The following is a 22,686-nucleotide window of genomic DNA, read 5'->3' on the forward strand; positions in this document are numbered from 1 at the left end:
AACATGTGTTTTCTCAAGAACTACTACTTGCAGAAATGTATTAACTCCAGCTTCAGTTAAATGAAAATGTAGCGCAGGTTTGGAAAGGGGACTGCCTGAGGTAATATTTTAGAAGTTACCATTGGTCTTCTTCCCTGTGAGAAAAGACTTTATTTTTTCAACTATTTAGAAGAAGTTAGTAAAATTGCAGGTGATGGTTTTAGACTTTCATTAGAGTGGTCTACAGTAGGTAATGGTATTTTAAAAGCAAAGGAGAAAAGCTGTTTTCCTTATTTCAAATGTATAGAGACAAGGCTTAAGATGTTACAGGGCTGATTTCCTGCTCTGATGATGCCTGACATCCCAGTGCCCATGTATCATGTAATGTTTCATAAAATATTATTGTGATAAATGGTGTGTGCTACTTAATGCCTTGCTTATTTGTGCCTGTAAGCTCCCTCCACCCTCAACTTTCCTCTCAATTTCTCTTTCTGTCTTTTTATTCTTGGTGATATATCTCATTTGGGAATCATCTGGAAAATAAATGGTGATCATTTTGTTATGCATAGATAACACAGGAGCTTCCTTTGTGCTGAAGTGGAATGTGTTGGGGTTATTCAGTATTAGGATAATATAGTAATAATATATCATAAGAAAAACACCAACAATTATTGACTTATTAACACCCTCCAACACTATGCAAAATACTTGGGATTCTATTTCACTTATTGCTTTAATTGCCACACAATCAGCATGAGCCGTAGGACTCTGGCCCCCACACTTGGATCCTTTGTTCAAATGAGCTCACAATTTTTTAAATGTCCACCTTCATGGACATGAAATTTCCAGGTATGATCCAAAAGAACCCTTTTCTGAGAAAGATCGATTACTCTGGTGCTACCTAGGCTTTTGCTAAGCTTACTACCTTTTTAAATTTGACATTGACATACTAAATATGTATGTCCATCACACTCACTGAAAATTTAGTGAAAGTAAGTATAAAACGTCAAGTGCATCAACACCATAGGCACTCAGGTGTAACACATGGTGAGAAGTGATGAGACGTGTACTTCCTGTGACTATTCCACTTTTTAAATGAATCTGCTGAGACTCAAGACAAATCATGTCTCACCTACATGCCCAAAATGTAGATCCAGATGTGCTCGTCTTAAATATTTTTTTTTTTTTTTGTCGGCCGTGGGGCTTGAACTCTGGGCCTGGGCGCTGTCCCTCAGCTCTTCAGCTCAAGGCGAGCGCTCTACCACTTGAGCTACAGCGCCACTTCCAGTTTTCTGGTGGTTTATTGGAGATAGGAGTCTCACGGTCTCTCCTCCCCGGGCTGGCTTTGAACCGCGATCCTCAGATCTCAGCCTCCTGAGTAGCTAGGATTACAGGCGTGAGCCACCAGCGCCCAGCTTCGTCTTAAATATTTTTATCAACACATGTTCATTGAACCAATTAATTCGCTTCACTGTGACATTTCCAACCATGCATTCCAGGCATTTACTTTAAACACTGTCCTCCTACTTTGTAAGCTGTATTGTTTATACTGGCTCTAAATGAGCTTGATCTAAAAATTGAATAATTTATTGACTGATCTTCCTTGGACTGTGCTTCTCTCCTAAGTCATATTGCCAGAGAAAAATGTGGAATGCTCAGTCATTGTTGTCTCAGCCTCTCACTAAAGACAGTTTTTATGTTTCTGGGACTATTTGTACAAGGTGCACCTGGGAAGCATTGAAAGGGAGGCGATGTGAGAGTTGAAGCATGTGTGTTGGGAACTCTACAATTGTGTGTCTTAGCTATTTTGTGTTTCATGCATGTATTATATCTGAGGTCTTGTGTATCAGTGGGTTTTTAAATTATTATTGTTATTAATTAGTGGTACAAAAGAGTGACAATCCCATAAGTCAAGTTATGAGTACAATGCTTCTTGGTCAGTGTCATCCCTTCCTTCGTTCTCTGTCATATTTCCCCTCCTCTACTTATCCTCAAGTAAGACAGTTCATTTTTTACATAACATACATTCAATATAATGACTAATATATTTGTATCAGTGTTTTGGGAATGGTAGATTTCATTTTCATTTGTATAACATCTTTTCATAAGAAATTACAGAATGAATGTGCTTGAGGCTAAGATTTGTGACTGTAAAAACAACAATAGTTTATATTATTAAGATCCATTTAAAAGTTAGTTCCCTTTACTTAGTCTTTAAAATGTTTTAATGCTGTTATAAAGGTGATGTACAGAGGGGTTAGAGTTACATAAGTCAGGTGAATAGTACATTTCTTTTTGGACAATGTTACCCCTTCCCCTGCTCTCTCCCAGTTCTTCCCTTTACTTACTTTTCCAATGTCATTTAGATCACTTTCAAAGAGTAGTGTAAATTATTGCATTGAATTAGAAGTTTTGTAGATAAAACTGTCTCTTTGGAATTATTGGCTGAGTGTAAATGGTGAATACTAGAAATGTAGAATATTTATAGGTGAAGCAGTAGAGCTACATTTCTATATACTAGTGGGAAGGGATAACCATTGGGGATGTAAGAAGAATAGAAGCAATCTAAAACCTCATGTTTATAGACTGAATTGTCAATAGACAATCTTATTTAAATACCTAGATGCTCACATGTCAGCTGAAGATTGATACAGCATAAACAAATACGTTATTCTGCACCTAGCATCCATTACGTATTTTTCACAAAACAGGTAGTGATTTGAGCTTAATGTATCTCATTTTTCGCTCCTCACCCAAGTGACAGAGAAGGTTCATCGTTTCCCTTGTGTCCACATAAACTCCTCTGAACTTCACTGCTGCTCTTCTCCCTGTGTCATCTCACACGCTGCACTGCCTTGGAGAGACTGATGGAATTCACTGTCCTTTCTCCAAAAGCCATTTCATTTTTCACAGAGATTGAGATTGATGATTTTCATCTTGGCATATGAAGAACTAAAGCATTTCATCTTTCTTTTTTTTGCTGCCTGCACAATCAGAATGCAACCTGGCTCAAACTGCACAGGGGATGGGAGCGTTAAAGAATTGAGTTAAGTATTTCCTTGGTAACAGTGTGCAAGGCCCCACTTTATTGATTATTATCTACAACCCATTTAAATTTATTGACAAAGAAAAAGTGATCTAGATTCTGTTGCTGCAATCAATGTGCTTTGGGCTATTGTTCTCTCAAGCTGAGACTGCCCTCCTGACACTGACCCTTCAAGGACAGGAATGGCGTCTATTTATCTTTTCTGCTCCCAGAACCTAAGATGGTCTTTCACCTAGTAGCTGGTAATAAGTCTTTATCGAGTGAGTGGATAAATGGATGGACAGTGGGATAGTTTATACTGAAGACTCAGCCAACTCCCAATTAGTAAAAAAGAAAAAAAAAAGAAGAAGACAGGTTAAGTCAGCTGATGGCCATTCTTTAGCAGCTGTACAAATGCACTCTGAACTTGAAAACATACTGAAATTTGTGTTTTCTATGAATTATTCTTGAGTGTCATGCAAGGTACACGTTGAATTTCATTCCTAAAATGAAATTCAATGGTAAAATAATCCTTTCAAAAAAATTAAAAATAGACACACAGAAGAATCTAGTTTATAAACCCTCCACAAGTTGACTTTTTGGCTTTTCAACACTCTCTTTGTCACGATCTGCTTGCTTCCACGTTGATACATGGAATTCCCCCAGCCTTGCCTACAGCTCCTCCTTTTCTCATTCAGCTATGCAGTTCTGCATGGAAGTATTTAAGGAGCTTCTGTCTCCTACATGCTCACACGGAGCCTTCTGCACAACCTGGGTTACCTGGCCTCTATAATGACCCCCACTCTACTTTTGTGTAACATTTAGTTCTTCCCATCAAATGCAATTCCACAGACCATTGTTGCAAATGTACTCCCAGCTCTGAAAACAACTGTCGTAAAATTAAGGTGTAAGAATTATCAAAGCAAAGCCAGGCACCGGTGGCTCACGCTTATAATCCTAGCTTCTCAGGAGGCTGAGATCTGAGGATCGTGGTTCAAAGCCAGCCCAGGCAGGAAAGTCCGTGAGACTCTTATCTCCAATAAAAACCACTAGAAAACCAGAAGTGGCACAGTGGCTCAAGCGGTAGAGTGCTCTCCTTGAGCTGAAGAATGCAGGGACAGTGCCCAGGCCTAGAGTTCAAGCCCCAAGACCGACCAAAAAAAAAAAAAAAATTATCAGAGCAAGAGCAGGGACTTAGTATTCTCAGCAGAAAGCTTAGTGTTTTTCACATGACAATTGATGCAGAGGTGCTGGCTGAGGAGAAATGATCTGTTCATCTCTGTGCTCTTGAAATATCCTGTGCCCAACAGAATGCGGGGTTTTTGTTTTTGCTAGTGAGAGTCTCCATTTTAGCTCTTCAATATATCATCCCAGTTTTCAGCCTGGAAGCAATCTGAATAACACCTTAAGATTCAATGTTCTAGTAACACTCATCTAAATTCATATAGTTAGCATTGCACCTGTAAGGCTTGCCCTGGGAAAGTAGAGTAGACTCCTCCCTCCTCTTGGCTAAATCTCTCCCTGCATCACTTAGGTTACCAGCACACTTGGAGGCAGTCACTTCCTCTCCCTCCCTGAGGTCACATCTGCATCCAGTATGGCCACACCTTCTTCCACCCCTGGCCTTCTTCCACGTCCTGGCCCTGCTGTAGTTTGACCCTTTTGCCAGCTGTATGGGCTTCCAACTTGACCAGAGGCAGCCTGCAGCTCGAAAATAAACCTTTCCCCACGTGCTGCTCTCTCTTTCCTCGGCTGCCAATTTAATTTACCTAAGAGCACCCTAATTGCCTTTTTCCCCTACTGCTCTGAAGTCCTAGACGACAAAAAAAGTTGAAAGTTGATGTTGTGTTGCTGTCAGCAAATGCATCCTATGGGGCATGATGAAAACTTGTTGAATTTTGTTGTGGATGACCAATAGGTGACAGCATGGACATTTATCAAATGCAGAATGGGCAAAAATGTTAAATAATATGTGCTAATCATCTATAGCTGGGAAGAGAATGGAAATGGGCATTATTGGGATAGAAGATTTCTTCTAAAGTGTTAATCAAGGGTATTTTTTTTATTACAGGAGCAATGTATCTCTAGATTCCCAGTGACTGGTATTTGGAGACAAAAAATAAGGCAGAGTATTCATTTCAGCAACTGGGAATAAGCTGCTAGAAATGATGACAACTAGTTTACTGAAGAATTATTCCTTTTTTTTCTTTGTGCCTGTCCTGGGGCTTGAACATCAGGGCCTGGGTGCTGTCCCTAAGCTTTTATGCTTAAGGCCAGTGCTCTACCACTTTACCACCTGAACCACAGCTCCACTTTCTGGTGATAATTGGAGATAAAAGTCTCATGGATTTTTCTGCCCAGGCTAGCTTTCCTTGATCCTGATCTCAGCCTCCTGAGTAGTTATGATTACAGGCATGAGTCACTGGTGGCCTGTGTTGCTCCTTATTTCCTTTTATCTGCATCTGTTGAGCATATCTGAATCTAGGTAGGAATACGTGTCCTTCATCCAGTCAAGCTGTCAAGCAGGAGTTAGTGTAATAGTATTCACTGGTAGCTGAATATGACACATGTCCTTGTAGACATTCTTCCAGCTTCTTAGGTTTCCTCTCCTTAGAATGAGATTGTTCTTCAAATTTTAAAAAATGTGATTATAATAGCTCCCACTTAGTATTTTTAAGGCCCTGTTTTTCTAAAATGAAATTCAACAGTAAAATAGCCCAAGTGCACCTATCATTAATACAGCATTTAAAGGAAAAAATACATAGTAATTTATGATAAGATGTGTAAAAGACTGGATATGACAACACTAAAAATTGTAACAAAATGCTGACACCCACACTTCCCATTGCTGAGATGATGATGAACTGATGCTATGAATTCATACTCTTGCACATGCATGGTGCCTGCCAGGGACCAGGGAAATCAAAGTGAGTGCTCAGTCAAATTTTAGACAACAGCAGCAAACTATGACCATTTCTCTTTGCAAGATGCCTGTGTGTTTATATGTAAAACAGGTTAAGTTCTGGGTGCAGGATATCATAAAACGTGCTTTGTAGTCCATGAATTTCCAGTATAATTTTAGGAACCCATGACAAGTAGCAGGAGAATGATTGATTAACTATGAAGGTCTTCCCTGAGCACTGCAAGATATCTGGCGATTCTGGTGCCTGTTCACAAAATGCCAACAAGTCATGGAAATCTGAGTTAACTGTCTCTCACCGGTTCCCAAAGACTTTGCTGGGAACCACTGCCCTAGGGAAGAGCCTTCTAGTTGTTTGTTTGTTGAGTTATTTCAGTCCTCTTTCCCTTTAAAAAATGAACAGGGAGAGGAAACCAAAATAGTAACCCTCAACTCCTAACTCAAGAAATCTGTGTGCAGCTCTGCCATCTTTGTTCTACCCTTAGCCATGGAGCGGCCCAGGGTGAGGTAAGCCAGCAGATTGCCATCTGTCTCCTCTATCAGAAGAAGGGTTTCTTATTCACTCACTGTCGTATCCATAGCCTCATATTTAGATACACAATTAGAATAAAATTCTGGCCAACTAGATGAAGGCTAAGTATTACTAGACTACTAAGCCTTACCCCCGAAATATCATCAAATGAAATTCCAAAATCTATGACTTCATTAATATTTTATGATACAGAATCAACATAGAATATCAGTCAGCTTAGAAATCAGGTGAAATATTTCCCAACTGTCAACTGAAAGAGAACACTGGAAGAAAATAAAGAGCAAAAAGAGATACACGGATAGTTTCATGTAATTTATGATTGGGATTGGATTAAGGATTGGGAACATAATTCCAAACTTTTGGCTTAGGGTATCCTAATTTTTTTGGTGTATCTAATTTAAAGTTCAAGCTTAGTCTTTAAAGCATATTAAAATTAATATGTAAAGATTATTTTTCATGAACTATCCACTTGTCAATTTATCTACATGTGTTTTCAAAATACATTAGGTCCTCTCTCTTTCCCAAGCTGTGTTCTAGAAATCTGGGAAGAAGATGACACAGTTTCTACTTTGCAAAAGCAGAGATCTGTGAGCACAGTACACCGTGGGGTATGAGACGTAGAAGTTCACGTTGCTCTGAAGGTATTGAGAGCCGTGTCACTTGGGAGCAGCCGTAGACATGTGATCTGGGGAGCCAAGGAGATGAGGAATCTGAGGAAGGCAGATCTCTGTGATTACCTGTAGGGTCTGGAACAGAGGTCATGTCCTTAGGACAACGACTAAGTAAGCTGGCAAGGAAACCAAAAGTATGACACTCTCAACCCATGCTGACTGTCCATATTGCTGTGGTCCAGGAGGCTGGCAGAAACCTTGGAGGTTTTGTGTGGTGACAAGACTCGGCTTGCCGGAGCCTGTGTTCGGCTTTCTGCTTTCAGCTGTTAGTTCCTGTAAGGCTTTTGGGTTTCTAACTCCTCTTAACATCTGCTTCTGGAAGGACCCAGCTGCTATTCCTGGGAAAACATATGGAACTACAGAAGGGGATTTTAAAGGAAAAGAATGTTCCAGGGAGAGACACAGGCAGGCCAGCGTGCCTGGACAACATTGAGGAGGACTTGGGTGAGTGCTGAGGGAAGGCAGGGCCCCTGTGAGATGCCTGGAATAAAAAGGTTCTGCTGTTGAGCGGTTTCCTCAAAGGTGCAGAGAGCCATTAGAAATTATTTTCACAGAAGCAGAACATCGTCAGCACAAAGAAGCAGGAGATACAAGGAAACCCAGTTTCCAAATTTTGTCAGCTATCTTTCTGTTTAGTTCTTCTCTTATAAATCAGTATTTGTTCTTTTTATTTCCTCTTGAGTTTTTTTTTCCTATCTCCACAAACCTAGGTTACTTCAGGAGAACATTAGTGTTTCATGTCCAACACAAAGATAGTTTGTTCACATTCCATCCCCTAGGGAAATTTTGCTTCCTGCTTTTAGCCTAGACCCCACCAAAGTCCTCAGAGTTCAAAACATCATTACTGACCCCTTCTGAGTTATTGGGATCCTTGGTGCCAGTTTGAGGATCTCTTCATTCATTCTTCTCATTCAAGCATCCACTCATCTTCCACCTTTCTTGAATCAGTGCTTAAAATCTTTCCAATTTCTATATAGTAATGATTTTGCCTTTTTCTTTCCCATCTCCTTCAGGTTTGTGATGTTCCCCATTTAGTGACAAACTTAGAATTCACCATCTGTGTTTTGTCTGCTTTTTTTCTAAATGGAGTTAGGTGACATTATTAAACTCCTTTTTCCCTTTCTTAACAAACTTCCTTAATTGAAGCATTAAGTAAAATCAGGCCTATTAAGTTTTTGCTATTAGACATTTTCCAGGAATAGGATATATTATTTCTCTTGACCACTTGAAAAAAAATCTTGATTTACTGAACAGAATTTAGCAAAGCAAGATGACATTGAAGTGTGCTTTTCTATATTTTTATATTAATATCCAGTGACTAATTTCACAGGTTCAACTTCATGATCCATTTCTTCCATCCGTCTACTTAATTCCAGAATCATTACATCACCTACTTCCTTTTTGTCACTGATTGATGTTTCTTGCAACCTGCTGAGATTGGGTGCTATCATTTATTTTCCATGTGGCATATCCTGCTCTTTGAGAAGGTAATGGCAAAAGACCTGTAACGCAGCCCAGGATTGCCTGTTCACCTGTGGGGATCACTGAAATTCTCACTGTCTTGGAGGAGAGTGACAAGCTGTCCTTGTTTTTCTGTGGTTAAAATGTCAGGCAGTCTCTGCATAGCAGTGGTTCTCACACCCCCACCGTGTGTGGTTGTGTTGGCCTTTAATGCTGAGAGAGACAATGAGTGGTGAGAATTGTATTAAGGGTCTCTGGCTTCAAATTTCCAAAGATAAAAGAAAGGGGCGGGGACTCTATGCAAACTACTATCATGCCCTTTCTGGTTCCTGTGTAACACATTGGCAAAAAGTTTTACCGTATCTTTTTTTGTTTTGTTTCAGAAATCAAGTGAAATGATTTTCTATCCTAAGTGGAAAATAAAGGAGCAAATAAATAAGTAGCTTTACTGTGGCTCTATGACTTGCTGGATGTCATTAGACTGCATTGCATGTGTCTGTAGGCCAGTTGCAGGTTCTTTCCTGTGAGCCAGGCATTTTGTGATAGAAAGGATGGCATTTAGAAGAGAATAACCCCATTTATTTATGAGAAATGGTGTATTTCATTATTGATAAATCTGAGCCTTTCCCTAAGAGAATATTACCATTTTTATATTTCCAATGGCTCCTTTTAAGGGAAAATATATTACATATTTTAAAAATGAGTTAAACTTTTTCTGCTTGTTAATGGTATTCCACTGTGATGATACTCATTTTATAAAAGCCAGCTATTAGTCAAAAAACAGAACTTGATGAATGTAGTATATTTTTAAATTGAAGACATTCATTTCACTTCTTCTACAGTAAATTTGCTTTAAATATTAGTTTATTACATATGTTGGCTTGGATTACAAATATTTCCAGTAAGCAAACACAAATCATTTTTATATTCAGCGTTTAAAATGTATCTTAACATGACTGTTAACTCATCTATTAAATATTCAGTTGAAGTGGGTTTTGATCCATTTTTTTTAAATTAGTGGTCAGGTATTCGGGGAAACCAGCTTGCAAGATATGTCTAAAACACAATTCACTTCATTTCTCGTTCTGTGTATTTTGTTAGAGAATGCCCTAATGTAACAGAAATCAGATTTGGTGTGTATTTTTACACCAAATCAAATTGCGCCGGCGCCACCCTCAGCTTTCTCACAGGCAACACAAGGGATAGGATTCCACCATGAGGTTGCTTAAGAAAGCTCACAGCGCTGGGCCAAGGCCATGCATGGGCAGCATGGCCACAGGAGGTCTGCCTGGAAATCCACGTGACCCCTAACTGCATTGCACGACTGGACTTCCCACAGCAAGCTTACTGGTGTATGGGAAGCATACAGTTTCCCCAGTTATTCTGTAGACATAAATCAAGAGCATAGAAGGTACTAAAGTTAAGAAGGAAGACGGGGTGCAGTGGTGACCACTGGTGAAAAGCCCTTAGATACCCCAGTCCCAACACCAGTATGGAGAAAATGAAGGGATCCTACAGTTGTGGCGTGCCTGTCCTCCTCCTCCCCATTCCTCACTCCTCCAGATTCACTGGCCATTGTAGTCATTTCCCCAGTTCCTATTAGTTAAATGTGTAGCCTCCTCTCAGAACGATGAATACCTTCAAATCTAGAAATGAAGACAGTTAAACCTTTGGAGTTTTTCCAGCCCCGAGAGGAATTTTAGGTCACAGGTTGTGCATGCTATTCCCCTAAGGAGGTGCTTAAATACCAGCAAGATACTAGAATGAGTTCACTATCAAGTGACTTTGATTTGGGGTCTTCTCCTCAGCTGGAATTGGGAATCTTCAGGATAGGAGGAAAACAGAGCCAAGATTCATCAGTAGCTTCCTTCATGTGTATGGAAAGACCAAAGTTTCTATAGATGTGTACTGATGAATAAGTTCCTTTCGCTTTTTTGAGGTTGATCCAAATTTGTGTTTTAAAACATTATTTTGGGCTGGGAAGGTGGCTCAGTGGTAGAGTGCTTGCCTGGCATGCATGAGGCCCTGGGTTCAATTCCTTAGCACCACATTAACAGAAAACCCAGAAGTGGCACTGTGGCTCGAGTAGTAGAGCATTCGCCTTGAGCTGAAGAGCTCAGGGACAGTGCCTAGGCCCAGAGTTCAAGCCCAACAACTGGAAAAGAAAAAAAAAAGAAACATCATATCTTGTTTAGTTCATAATTGTACATTTCTAATTATTTCCATTTCATAAAGTTAAACACTGAGATCAGGGGCATTTCAATGAAGTATATGAGATGTGAAAAATGGAGAGAGACAATGGAAATCATAATATTTTTATCTCAACATTGAGTTCATTTTGATAAAGCAGCAGCTATGGACACATGGTGGTGAGAAATCCTGAGTCATCCTGGGGACCCGAAGAGCCCCTCCATAGCCCTATCGAATTTTGCATGAGCAAAACTGCTTCGTTAATGTTAAGCATATGTACACATAAACCTTCTTGAATAAATGATGTACTCTATCAGTTTTTAATAAAAAACCCAGTAATGCTGGGATTCCCTGGAATGCAAATTAGAACCTGCCAGACCAGGTCAGAAAGATGGAAGCTATGTCATTTCTTCTGTAGATGTCCACGCTCCTCCTGCAAACTGTAGCACTGGAACAGAATATTTGTCTAATAACTTCTATTTTTGTCAATGACCACCCTTAGTTGTACATTTAAAAACAGAAGCTGATCTTGTGATTTTGATAAGATGACCTGTTCTCTTCTGTCATGTTTCATGCTCAAGTCCTAAGTCCCAAACCACCTTACCTTCCCTGAGTTCCTGCCTTTCTAGTATTGCCCTAGGACTCTGTGCCCCTGTTTAGTACCAGCCGTGCCAAGCAAGCTGCTGACTAGCAGAGAGGAATTCCAGGAAGTCTTTCGAGTGGGCTCCTTTCCAACAGTGCTCCCTGGCACAGACTCAGCATTGGGCTCTTCTACAAATGGCTCATACAAGTGAGGTCGGGAAGAGATTTCCTAGAAGAATACGCAATTCTTTTCACTAAAATTTCCTACTCCAAAACTTTTTTGTCAAAGCAGAGATTTTTAATGCAGTCTGGCTATACATCAATGCATTTTAGTGCCCCCCTGGCTTAGGGAAGTGCTTATATCTCTTGGAACCACGCTTCTTAAGCATGAAAAGTATTGGAATTGGGTATCCCTTGGTTTTAGATCTTCGACTTGTTCTAGATTCTCCTATGTATGCCTTCAAACGGTTGATGAGCACAGGATACTAGCTTAGTAGTAGTATTCCTTCAGTCAGCAGAAGCCACTGAGGGTCGATGCTAGGTGACTGGGGCAGGAAGAACTGCACACCTGTGGAGCTGCTCTGGGGAGTTCAGAGTAGACTGGCTTGGAATGCAGTGCAGCCAGTCAAGATTTGGAAAGCACATGAAAGTTTCAGGGAAGGCTGTGATCATGTCACACAGGGCGACGTCTGGGTACAGCGTGATTGATAGAATGACTCCAGCCGCGGCTCCCAGCTCTGGGGCTTTCTCTTCATATGCTTTTGCTATGTATGTGATTTGGGACATCTTTTGCAAAATGCTTGAGATGAGTATTCGGTATCTAAATGTTATTGAGAGGACGGGACTCGTGAGGCCTTTGATCACGTGCAGGTCCTTGAGTTTATGTCTTTAGTTTTCTTTTGCCCAGGAACCTGAGGCTCAAGGGAGGCCAGGCTGGTGATTTCGTGAAAGTCACGCAATCAGTTATGAGTGAGACAATATTCAGCCTGACCCTTTCTAATATTTGCTGATTTTGTTTTTAAAGGACTGGTTGGTCTGCCTTTTGTATTTCTCCTTTTCCCACTGGCTGTTCTTGTTTATCAGCGCCACATAATGTTTTCTCCACTAAGTGGCTGGTGAATGACATACCAGAATCCATGGAAAGCAGTTGGTCCACCTGATGCTCTTTCCCCTTCCTTCCCAGGCTTCCAACTTGTTACCGCAAGGCTATTAACAATTTCTCATTAAAGTAATATTTGGGGAAAGGATCCTAGAGGAATCTGCCTTCAATAGCTGGAGACATTATAGAAACCCGTCACTTCATATTAACTCTCCTACTTGGAACCACTCCATGATGCATTGTCTTCTTAGCTCAACATTGAGACTCATCATGTGACCACGCTCCACACTTAGCACCTGTCTAGTCAAGACAGTGAACAGGAAGCACAGATTGTCTATAGGGGTGCACCAGGCCTGTGTGGCAGCAGGGCTATGGAAGTCACCCTGCTTAGCAGCCTGGTGGCTCTTGCAGCCATTGCATAGGCTCAGCTCTCCAGGTCTGCTCCTAGGGAAGAGCTGAGCTAGGAAATCAGATTTTTATGGCTCTGATATTTATGGTCTTTCCTACTCCTGATGCAATTCATCAACAAGAGCTAATATTTATCAGCAAGGTCACCTTGAGATTTAGTTGATATTCTATCCAGTAAGAGTTAACCAAAGGTCAAGTTCTTACACAAAAAGAGGAAAATGTTTCTGTCTAAAATTTGTATTTCTTGCAAGCCCTGCAACCAACAAAAAATAAAATTTGTATTTTGTTAAAGAAATACAAGACTCCTTTTAGGGGAGTTAAAGTGCAGATGATTTGATTCAGCATGCTTATCTGGTGAATAAAAGCCACACCCCTGGTCTTCTTTCACTCTCTTTTTCAGATAGATTCTCATGTTGCTCAAAGCTAGTCTCAGAACATAATCTTCCTACCTGTATCTCGAGTTGCTTAGATTACAGGTGTGCATCACAATGTCTGTCCCAGCAAACACTGCCGGATTTCTCTAAAACACAAAGGGTTTGTGTTTTGTCGTACTGCTGTCCTGTCAGTCATTTACTTAGAGTATCTCTGAAGAGTCAAACACTGAGCAATGCCCTGACTTCCCAAGAGTGAAAATGAGAGCCTGGGTAGTGTCTCTGTGTCCCTGTGTCCCTGTCAAAAATCCCTTTTCTTCTCCGAGTTGAGGCCTCCTCGAGTAGCCCTTTCCTGGTCCCCAGTATAGGTCAGGTGGCCTGTATCACAACCCTGTCCACCCCGTGCGGACATAGTCGGTGCCTTGTCTACTCCCCCCACCCCCACTGCGCTGTGAGACCCCAAAGGAAGGGATTGTGTCTCGTCTCCCAACATCCTATCAGCAGTACCTAGGTTAGGGCCCTGTTACTCAGTATATACTTGGTAAACATTTGATAAACAGATAGATGACAGGGTAATTTAGACTTGTGATACAATTTTAAACTACAAACTATACTTTCAAATGTAACATTTCAGGGCTCCTTACAGTTAATGAAGAGGTAATTTGGAAACAGACAATCACCAAAATCTGTGACCGATATGTATACATAAATATGTGTGTGTGTGTATGCACTTCTTTATTTGAAAAAAATAAGGTCATACATAAAGAAGATAAAGTAGAGCATTTTCCATTTGCCTAAAAGCAACATTGACTTCAGTGAAGAAACAACGAAAGGCCTGAAGGAGCTTCTAAACCTCAGAAATCAACAGAGATTATTCTATTGAGGTAACATACTTGGGAGGTTTGGCCTGGTAACTAAGAGAAGCATTTGCGTGTGGTCAAGGCATCCTGTATGCATGCACCAGTGAGAATGGGCATCCTTCACTGAGCTGCTCTCCTGGCATTTATCACCTGGCTCTGTCTTAAAAAGCCACACAGTAGAATGTACCTGCCACCGGTTCTTGAAAAGGGACAAAATATCCCCTTCAACACAGTATCTTTTCTATTAGCCTTCTATAAAAAGCAAAGCCAATGGTAATGAGTCATCAGTGACAACTCTTGCCTTTGACGGACTGAGGTAATATGGTCGACAGCATTACTTTTGGATGGTCTAAGAGCCAGAAGTTGGAACCATGCAGGAAAATGGACGGTGAACATGCCCATTTAGGCTTTTACTAAAATATCAAATATCCTAAATGAGCTTTGGAGAGGTGCTGAGCCATGGTCAATTTTCAATCAAATTCTTTTAATGAGGTTTTTTCAGTACAAAAAAGCCAAAAATGTATGAGTCCTGCATTGACTGAGATTGCTGAGTGAAGGAGACGGGAAGCGTGCCCGTGAACTGTCTGGGGCTTCTCAGTATTGTGCTCAGGATTTTGGAAGGGGCAGTGCATCTTTTCAAGGGCAGATAAAAACGGTCATCATTCCTAGAGACTGTCAAGTCTTTTCCATTCTATGGTCAAGGTTGCACCCTTCCCTCTGTAGCTGTATTCTGTTTAATTTACATAGAGTAATTTACGGAAAACACCAACAATAACAACTGTCGGCAGTTCATTTTACTGTCAACAGCCTATCCACCGTTCATCTTGCTGAGATCCCAAGAGGTCTATGAAAGATGCTAACAGCTGAGACTCCTTTCAAGTGTGATTATCTTGAAAGATGTGGGGAACATACACTGGTTGACTTGCCCCAGAAAAATACACTTTGAGGTGCAGTCCTTTAAAGACAGTCTGGATGGGGATTTGGCCACCTGATCAACAGACACAATGCTACAGGGGCTGTTGTCAGTAGAATTAGAGTACATCCTATGGGAGAAAGCCAGTGTGTGTGTGTGTGGGGGGGGCAAAACAGGTAGGAACAATCTGGATAGTTTCGTGTACCATAGCGTAAGTGCCAGAACATTCCCTATGGTTGGGGTAGTTCTCAATATGGCACACGACAAAAGATGGAACGGGGTAGATAAGGAAAACCACTTTTCTCAGGGGGTCCATAGGTAGCTGGAAGTCAGCTCTACGCTCTGCAACTAGACTAAGCTGAGCGACTGCACGGTCTCCACCACAGCTGTGAACGCTCTCTGCGGTGGGCACTGTGAATGTGCAAAGCTCCCCCATGATGGCCAGCAGAACTCAAGTTCAAACCGTTTCCCATTCTCCAGCCTTAGAAGCAGCTCTAAATTCAGAGTGTTTGATACTAATTTTATTTTTATTCAATATTCGTATTACATGCTTTTTGTCCAGAATAATGGATTTCCTTACAAAACATTTTTGTACACTATGGTACAGAAATTCTGCAGGGTAATTCTGTACAAAATAATGGGTTGCATCATGACATCATATGATTGTAGTACCTAGTTCATCCTCCTTATCCATGAATGATGATATTCATTTTAGACGTAAGGATACTGAATGCAGCCTTCTTCCTGCAATATCTGTTTGCATAGGAGACATAGGCTGAGGTTGTACCTTGCAGCTTTTTAACACGTTAAGACTTTGTTGTTGTTGATCCCAGGGCTTGAACTCAGGGGCTTGGGTGCTGTCCCTGAGCCTCTTTGTGTTCAAGGCTAGTGCTCTACCACTTGAGCCACGGCGCCACTTCTGGCTTTTTCTGAGTAATTTATTGGAGATAAGAGTCTCATAGGCTGTCCTGCTCCAGCTGGCTTTGAACTGTGATTCTCAGATCTCAGACTCCCGAGTAACTGGGATTACAAGCATGAGCCACAAGTGCCTGGCACATCGGAACACTTCTAAACACTCCTTTGATTCCTTTTAACCTAATAATGAAGCTGCATTAGGACATATATTGCATTTATTTCAGTGACAGATCATGTAGCAAATAGTATTGACCATAGCCTAATAGGTAAAGTGTCAGCACGCAGATATACAGCTGCTTATTAGAATACTGTAGACATTGGCTGTGAGCCACTTCTCACGAGCACTGAAGCTCGCATTTGCACATGGAAGTACATTCGCATTTGGCCTTTTGCAAATGCAGTTAGTAGCGATCCTCCTGCTAAGAAGGGAACAGATGATACCTTAGAAAATCCACTGCTAAATTTACTATGTTGCTTTCCAACGTATGTATCAAACGTATAACATATAGATCATTATACAAATGCATCTGCAAATGAACTTAAGATGTACCTGTCTCCTTGCAATTTAGAGATGTATTTACATTCTAGGCAAGTCTCTATTACACTAGTTTATCTCTGGGTCACATCATGCACTGTCCATGCTATAGAGATGGCTCCACCATGGTCACAGGGACTAAGTTCTCTAACTAACAGGTCTTCTGGTTGTTCCTTAGAGTTGGGAAGAGTGGCCTACTGGAGCTTTTGCATACTGAACCCGTCGATTGACTGGTGGTGCTTACATATTCTTCTCACCAAGTATTTATATGGTACAAACAGCGCATTACACAGTCTAAGTGAAGGTCCCCTTAAACCTGAATGACTCCAGGAAGGATTTACAAAGAAACTATAATGAGACTGATTTTCCAATGAGTCAGATACCCAGCTGACATAAAGCACTGGGCAGCCCTCTGTAGATTTATTTGAAGTGGTCCAGAAGCATTCTTGCCGCAGAGTGAGACTCTCGGCTTCTGAGTTATGTCAGGTATATAGGAATCACTCCCACACCATCTCCTGGGACTATAGGCACTGCCTTTAAATCCTCCAGTTGGCACTTTTCTGCATGGTTATTAGAGCTTTAAAGAAATGTATCAGGACTCTCCGTCAGTTTAGGGAAGGCGATCTTCCCCTGGACTATCACACCTGCGAGACAGAGTTTGGTGTAGATGTCCTAGCAAACCATTCTTCCCTTGTCTTTGGGGATCATTTCATGAATGTTACTTTCTCAATACGTTCGAGTTCTTAGAAATGAGGTTATAAAGGGGGGTGGTATCACAATTTCTTAAGCCGTTCAGTGATTTAGTGTGGCTTTTTGAAAACCTTGGTGTGGAGATAACATTTCCTCCTGGTTTCCTTTGCTTCTCTCTTGACTCTCTCTTCATCTCTTTCCAGTTCTTCTCACCTGTAGCCTATTATGTTTTGTGTACCTAGATGAGTTGCCCATGTTGGTGATTTTCACATGAATGGTGCTCCATGTACATCTTTAGACAGAGTCTCCTACCTCGCCTCCCTCTGGCACCTCTTTCTAAAAAACATTTAATTTCCCCTAACTCTACCTGCTGCTTTCTGATTGCAGATCTTCCTGGGTTCCTGGGTCTCTGCAGATAATGTGGATCTTTTCACTTAGTTACCAGGTACATATACATCTGAGATAGAGTGTAACATACAATGATGGGTTTAAAAATATTTTAAATGCAAAATCATAAATTGTAAGAGACAATTAACATTTCAAGTTTATATTCCTAAAAGTATATAATTCCTTCCCACATAAACCCGGCTGCAAAAATTAATTACCTTATTGGGCAATTCTAGCTATGGCTTATTAATAACCATTAGAAACCTTATTTATTAAGTTTTGTTGCAGATAAAGGTGCCAGAAATAAATTAACGACTGTTACAACAGCTGGGCTTTCTTGGTTACAAGAAAAATACCTTGACATATTTTTTTGGCTCTGTGATTGGTCTCTACTTCAAGAGTATAAATTAATCTTCAGAAGGCCCTAAAGAATATCTTCCCTGGACACTTCACTTATACATCAAGCTGGCCGTGTTAGCAATCTAATCACAAACCTGTAATTCAGTGGACAACAATTTCTTATTGTGAACAGCATAGCGGCTTTTACTATCATTTAGGTCAGCCCAAGATTGCTGATGCACCGTATGTCTCAGGCCAGGGATGATGGATGGTGAGCTCTGATGCCCGTCCCTAAGTGATTGGAAAGATTGAAGACACACAGTTCACTTAAGCTTGCTTACTATTACATCAAGTAATCAGTGTGATAGGCTAGTCCACGCTCTCTGTGTCATCCCACCAACTTTCTGCTGGAACAGTCTTTCACATCGAAAGTAAAATCTGAAGAATGCTGTTCGAGCTGACATTCCTATTACGAGATTAATCATGTAGCCAACAGCTTCACCTCAGCCTTGGTGGGGGTAGGAGGGAGCATTAATGATCATTTTCAAACCGCCTCTCTTAAGCAGGCAGATCTTCCTTTTCTTTAACACCACCAAATGTCATAAGGGAAAGATACAGTTTTGTTTGTTGTAGACTCAGGCCAGAAAAATAAGACCATTGAAACAGACATACTTAGCGCTTCACTCCTAATTTAACAGTTTACTTGGGAACATTAAAAATCAAGGTCCAAATATGTGACTTTGCTGAAGCTTATTCACATCAATTCCAGTTTCTGAATCTCAAGCGACTAATGTCCAACACACACAATCAGGTTCATCTTCCTAGTGAACTCCACCAATATGCAGGTTTCGTTCCAAAAGTCACGAGGAAAAACCAGGTATATATCTTAAATTGTCAATTTTGCAATAAGCACATAAATCACAGAAAAATTCAACAAAATCCTCTTGCTTTTATTGTTGCAGAGGCTGTAATTTATAACTTCAAGTGAAACATTTCATGGACTAATTAAATATATCTTGATATGATTTAAGTAACGTTGGAAACATAAAGCATAGAAGACCTTAAGATTGTTCATCACTGCTCATTTATTTCCTAAGCAATGTCATAATGAAAATTTCCTTGACTTTTACAATACTTCATTGCCCGCCACCAGACACCCGGTCTAATTTTAGCTTTAGAGAGAAAAACATGCCCAAGTCCATTTGTCTCTTGGGGAAAATCTTCAGCAGAGGGAAAGTTTGTTTCCAATTCAAATTACCGTATTATCCTTCTCTCTCTTCTTCCTTCATTTACATATGACTTTTCTCTATTGAAATAAATGATTTGAGGAAGTTTAAAGATCAGTAGCATAATAACCTCCATTACAATTAATCTGCCCTACTAATTCATGGAGCCTAATTCTGGTATTTGAGCCACAGCAGGATCATGATCTAGGAAATTCTTAGGAGCACAGACTCCTGGGCCTGAACTCAAGATCTAGTATATTACCACCTATGGTTTAACAAACTCCCCTGTAGATTGTAATCCACACTGAGTGTGAGATCCACCTCACATTCGAGAATCCAAACCAAAGGTAGGAATGGAGAAACACAGAACATGGGTCAAGTAGTCATCACGAGAAATGAAACCACAGGTTGAGAAAAGCAAGGAAAACATTGTACAAAGTTGTTCTGAACGTGAATGTAGCAAAAATTTGATTGTAAGCTCTATAATCCAACACAGAGCATGCAATTCCTGGTTTATCCCTGCTTGATACATTTAACCCCTCCTAGTCTCAGTTTGCTATCCTGGAAAATGGGAAGAATAGCATTACTTTGATTATTAAATGAGATGATGTATTTTAAAAACAGCTTACTGGTAGGCTAGCTGTGGAACTCAATCTGAGTTCAGACCCTAGTACCTTCCTAATATCTCTGTCTCTCTCTCTCCTCTTCTCCATTTCTTTCTCCCCCTACCACCCACAGTGTACCACAGCTAAGCACTGGTTGCTCACACCTGTAATCCTAGCTTCTCAGAAGGCTGAGATGTTAGTATTGTGGTTCAGAGCCAGCCCAGGCAGAAAACCAGCAAAATGTAGGAGGTAGAACCAGCCCTGAGAGAAAAAGCCAAGTGAGTGCAAGGTCCAGAGTTTAAGTCTCAGTAACAGTGCACATGTGCATACACACACTCACACTCACAAAGTTCTTAATGTTTGGGAGGATCTTTTTGTTGTTGTTGTTCATTGGGCTTGAACTCTGGGCCTGGGCGCTGTCCCTCAGCTCTTCGGCTCAAGGCTAGTGCTCTACCACTTGAGCCACAGTACCATTTCCGGCTTTTTCTGTTTATGTGGTACTGAAGAATTGAACCCAGGGCTTCATGCATGTGAGGCAAGCACTCTACCACTGAGCCACCTTCCCAGCCCTGGGTCTTAATATTTGGGAGGGAAAGACTAGTCTTAGGTCTTGATGTATTAGGAATATATGAATATTAGGGTTAACTTCGATGATGCCCTTCTTGTTGAATGTGCTATAACAGTTTCCTCACACATTTAAAATTAAAAGTTCCTAGGACTCTGAACAACCCTGTTTATGACACTCAAAATCAAATGACATTTTTTAAATCAAAAATATAAAATAGACCTTGAGGATTGTAAGTTCTCATTTCAAACAAAGGACTGTGGTAACAGGGATAGTAAACTGTATTGGGAAATACAAGAAAATAAAGCCTTATGTTATATCTATGTGTAAGGAAAAAGTAAAACCTTTTCCATGATTTTAAAGCATTTTTCTTCTTTCACCATTCCTTCCTCCCTCCCTCCCTCCTTCCTTCCTTTCTTCTTCCCTCCCTCCTCTCTCCATCCCCCCTCCTCTCCTTTCCTCTCTCTTTACTAGTTTGATTTCTTTCTCTTTCTCTGGAAGACAAAATAAGAATAATCCTAGAATTATGCAAAAATGTTATTTAGAGATTTGTAAACTTAGTTGATAAGAATCAAGCCAGAAACAGGTCAAAGCATTATATTGTTTCCTTAGAAGAACAAATTTTCATCACTCAAAGGCACTAAAAGAAACCACAAGGCTTCAAAGAGACCTGAGGGTATTCATTCTCCATCTACAAGTCATTTTCTGTTTTAAAGCACAAACTTTTCTGGAAATGAGAACAAGAACAGCACCACAGGGTCCAGGTGTTGTTGATGCTGGCTCTAGCTCTGGAGTTAGAACATACAATCACAAGCACACAACCACAAGCAGGCCAGCCTGGGAAGCTCAAGCCAGCACTCTTGCTCTACATCACAGTTGGTATAAAAGAGATGCTGGTCAGCTTGGGTGAAGAATCTGAGCTTATATTTTTTGGTGTCAGTCCTCGGGCTTGAACTCAGGGCCTGGGCACTGTCTCTGAGTTCTTTTTTTGTTCAATGCCAGTGCCCTACTGCTCGAGCCACAGCACCACTTCCAGATTTTTTGATAGTTAATTGAAGATGAGTGTCTCATGGACACAAAGCCCAAGTTGGCTTTGAACCGTGATCCTCAGATCTCAGCTTCCTGAATAGCTAGGATGACAGGTGTAAGCCACCGGCTCCTGGCTTCTTATTTTATTCATCAGTTTTAAAAATTTTATTATCTTTAGTTGTAAGAAGGGGTTTTAATTCAACATACCAATGTATGAGTACAATGCTTCTTGAGCATTGAATCTGAGCTTTTAACCATCCAGCTCTCCCAGCCTGCGCAGGGAAGGTAGGGTGATGGTAGATCCTTCTGTTAAATGCCGTGGGCTGGCTGGGTCAGGTCAAGTGTGTATATGGAAAAGTGGCAGAGGGAAAAAGTGCAGAGGGAGCTATGACCTCAGGCTGGGCCATAATAAAGTCACTCTTCATCTGTGGTCAGAGAGCCCCGCGAAGAACCTTGAATTCCTTCACTTTATTTTGTAGCAAGCCAGGAAGCTTTGCATCCTCTAGCTCTATCAATCAAGGGTCTCAACCACTGTCCACTGTTTGGTGCTGAAAGCTTCTCTCCCCCACCAACGGCTCAATAACTTGTCTGTGGAGCTGTGATGAATGCGCCACATGCCTCTAAACTGTCTCCTCAACGCCAGACTGCATTTCAACTTGAATGCTTGTGACTAATTGTATATATCACAGGCTTTTTATTTATTTGTAATGATCAGCCAATCGGCTGGTCATTTATATTTCTCACTTCTCTTCATAAAGTGGTTGTTACTTGAAAGTTGCCTACACAGACTTATCAGCTAACTCTTAAAGCAAGCAACTTTGTTGAAATCATGAGCTGTCGAGTTAAGAGAACGTAATTGGCAGGCTGTACTATAGAACCAGAGGAAGTGAAACTCCTAATGATTTTTCTCTTCTCATTTTTATTTTCTGTGCGTGTGATCACCACGAATCAGCCACAGTTTTAAACATCAACTTCATGGCTGCCTACTGGGGCTGTGGGAAGGGAAATTTCCTAGTGGTTTGGTGCTCTTGTACAAGAACAGCAGTCAGGATCACAAAACATTCTTATTTGGACACAATTGCTAGTTTCTGCTAAGGAGGCCCGGAATAGAGCTATTATTGTCAATGAATAACTTCTCATTTTGAAAGAAGGTGGTTCTCTTAGATCAAGTTGAAGGTCAATGACAGGGCAAGGAGAGAAAGCTCATACTGCAGCTGTCTGCAAATGAGCTTTTCCTACAGATTCTGTAAGGAAAAATAAGTCTACTGGGGAGGTTGATCTTTACAAATTTATTTTTAAAAATGAAAACCTGCATTTTTTTGCATAAACTTCTAGTCCATAGCTACAAGGTAAAGGAATAATATGACTGTACTAACGTCTATGC

General features: G+C 40.7%; 1 protein-coding gene across 2 annotated transcripts in view; it reads left to right on the plus strand.

Moving 5' to 3' along the window:
- Wdr72 (WD repeat domain 72) overlaps positions 1 to 22,686 on the plus strand; it is a 181,341-nt gene that overhangs the window by 120,846 nt on the left and 37,809 nt on the right. The gene's annotated exons all lie outside the window — the stretch shown is intronic.

The sequence above is a fragment of the Dipodomys merriami genome, unplaced genomic scaffold (assembly GCF_024711535.1).
Source record: "Dipodomys merriami isolate MVZ:Mamm:240054 unplaced genomic scaffold, mDipMer1.0.p SCAF_48, whole genome shotgun sequence".
NCBI classification, from domain to species: domain Eukaryota; kingdom Metazoa; phylum Chordata; class Mammalia; order Rodentia; family Heteromyidae; genus Dipodomys; species Dipodomys merriami.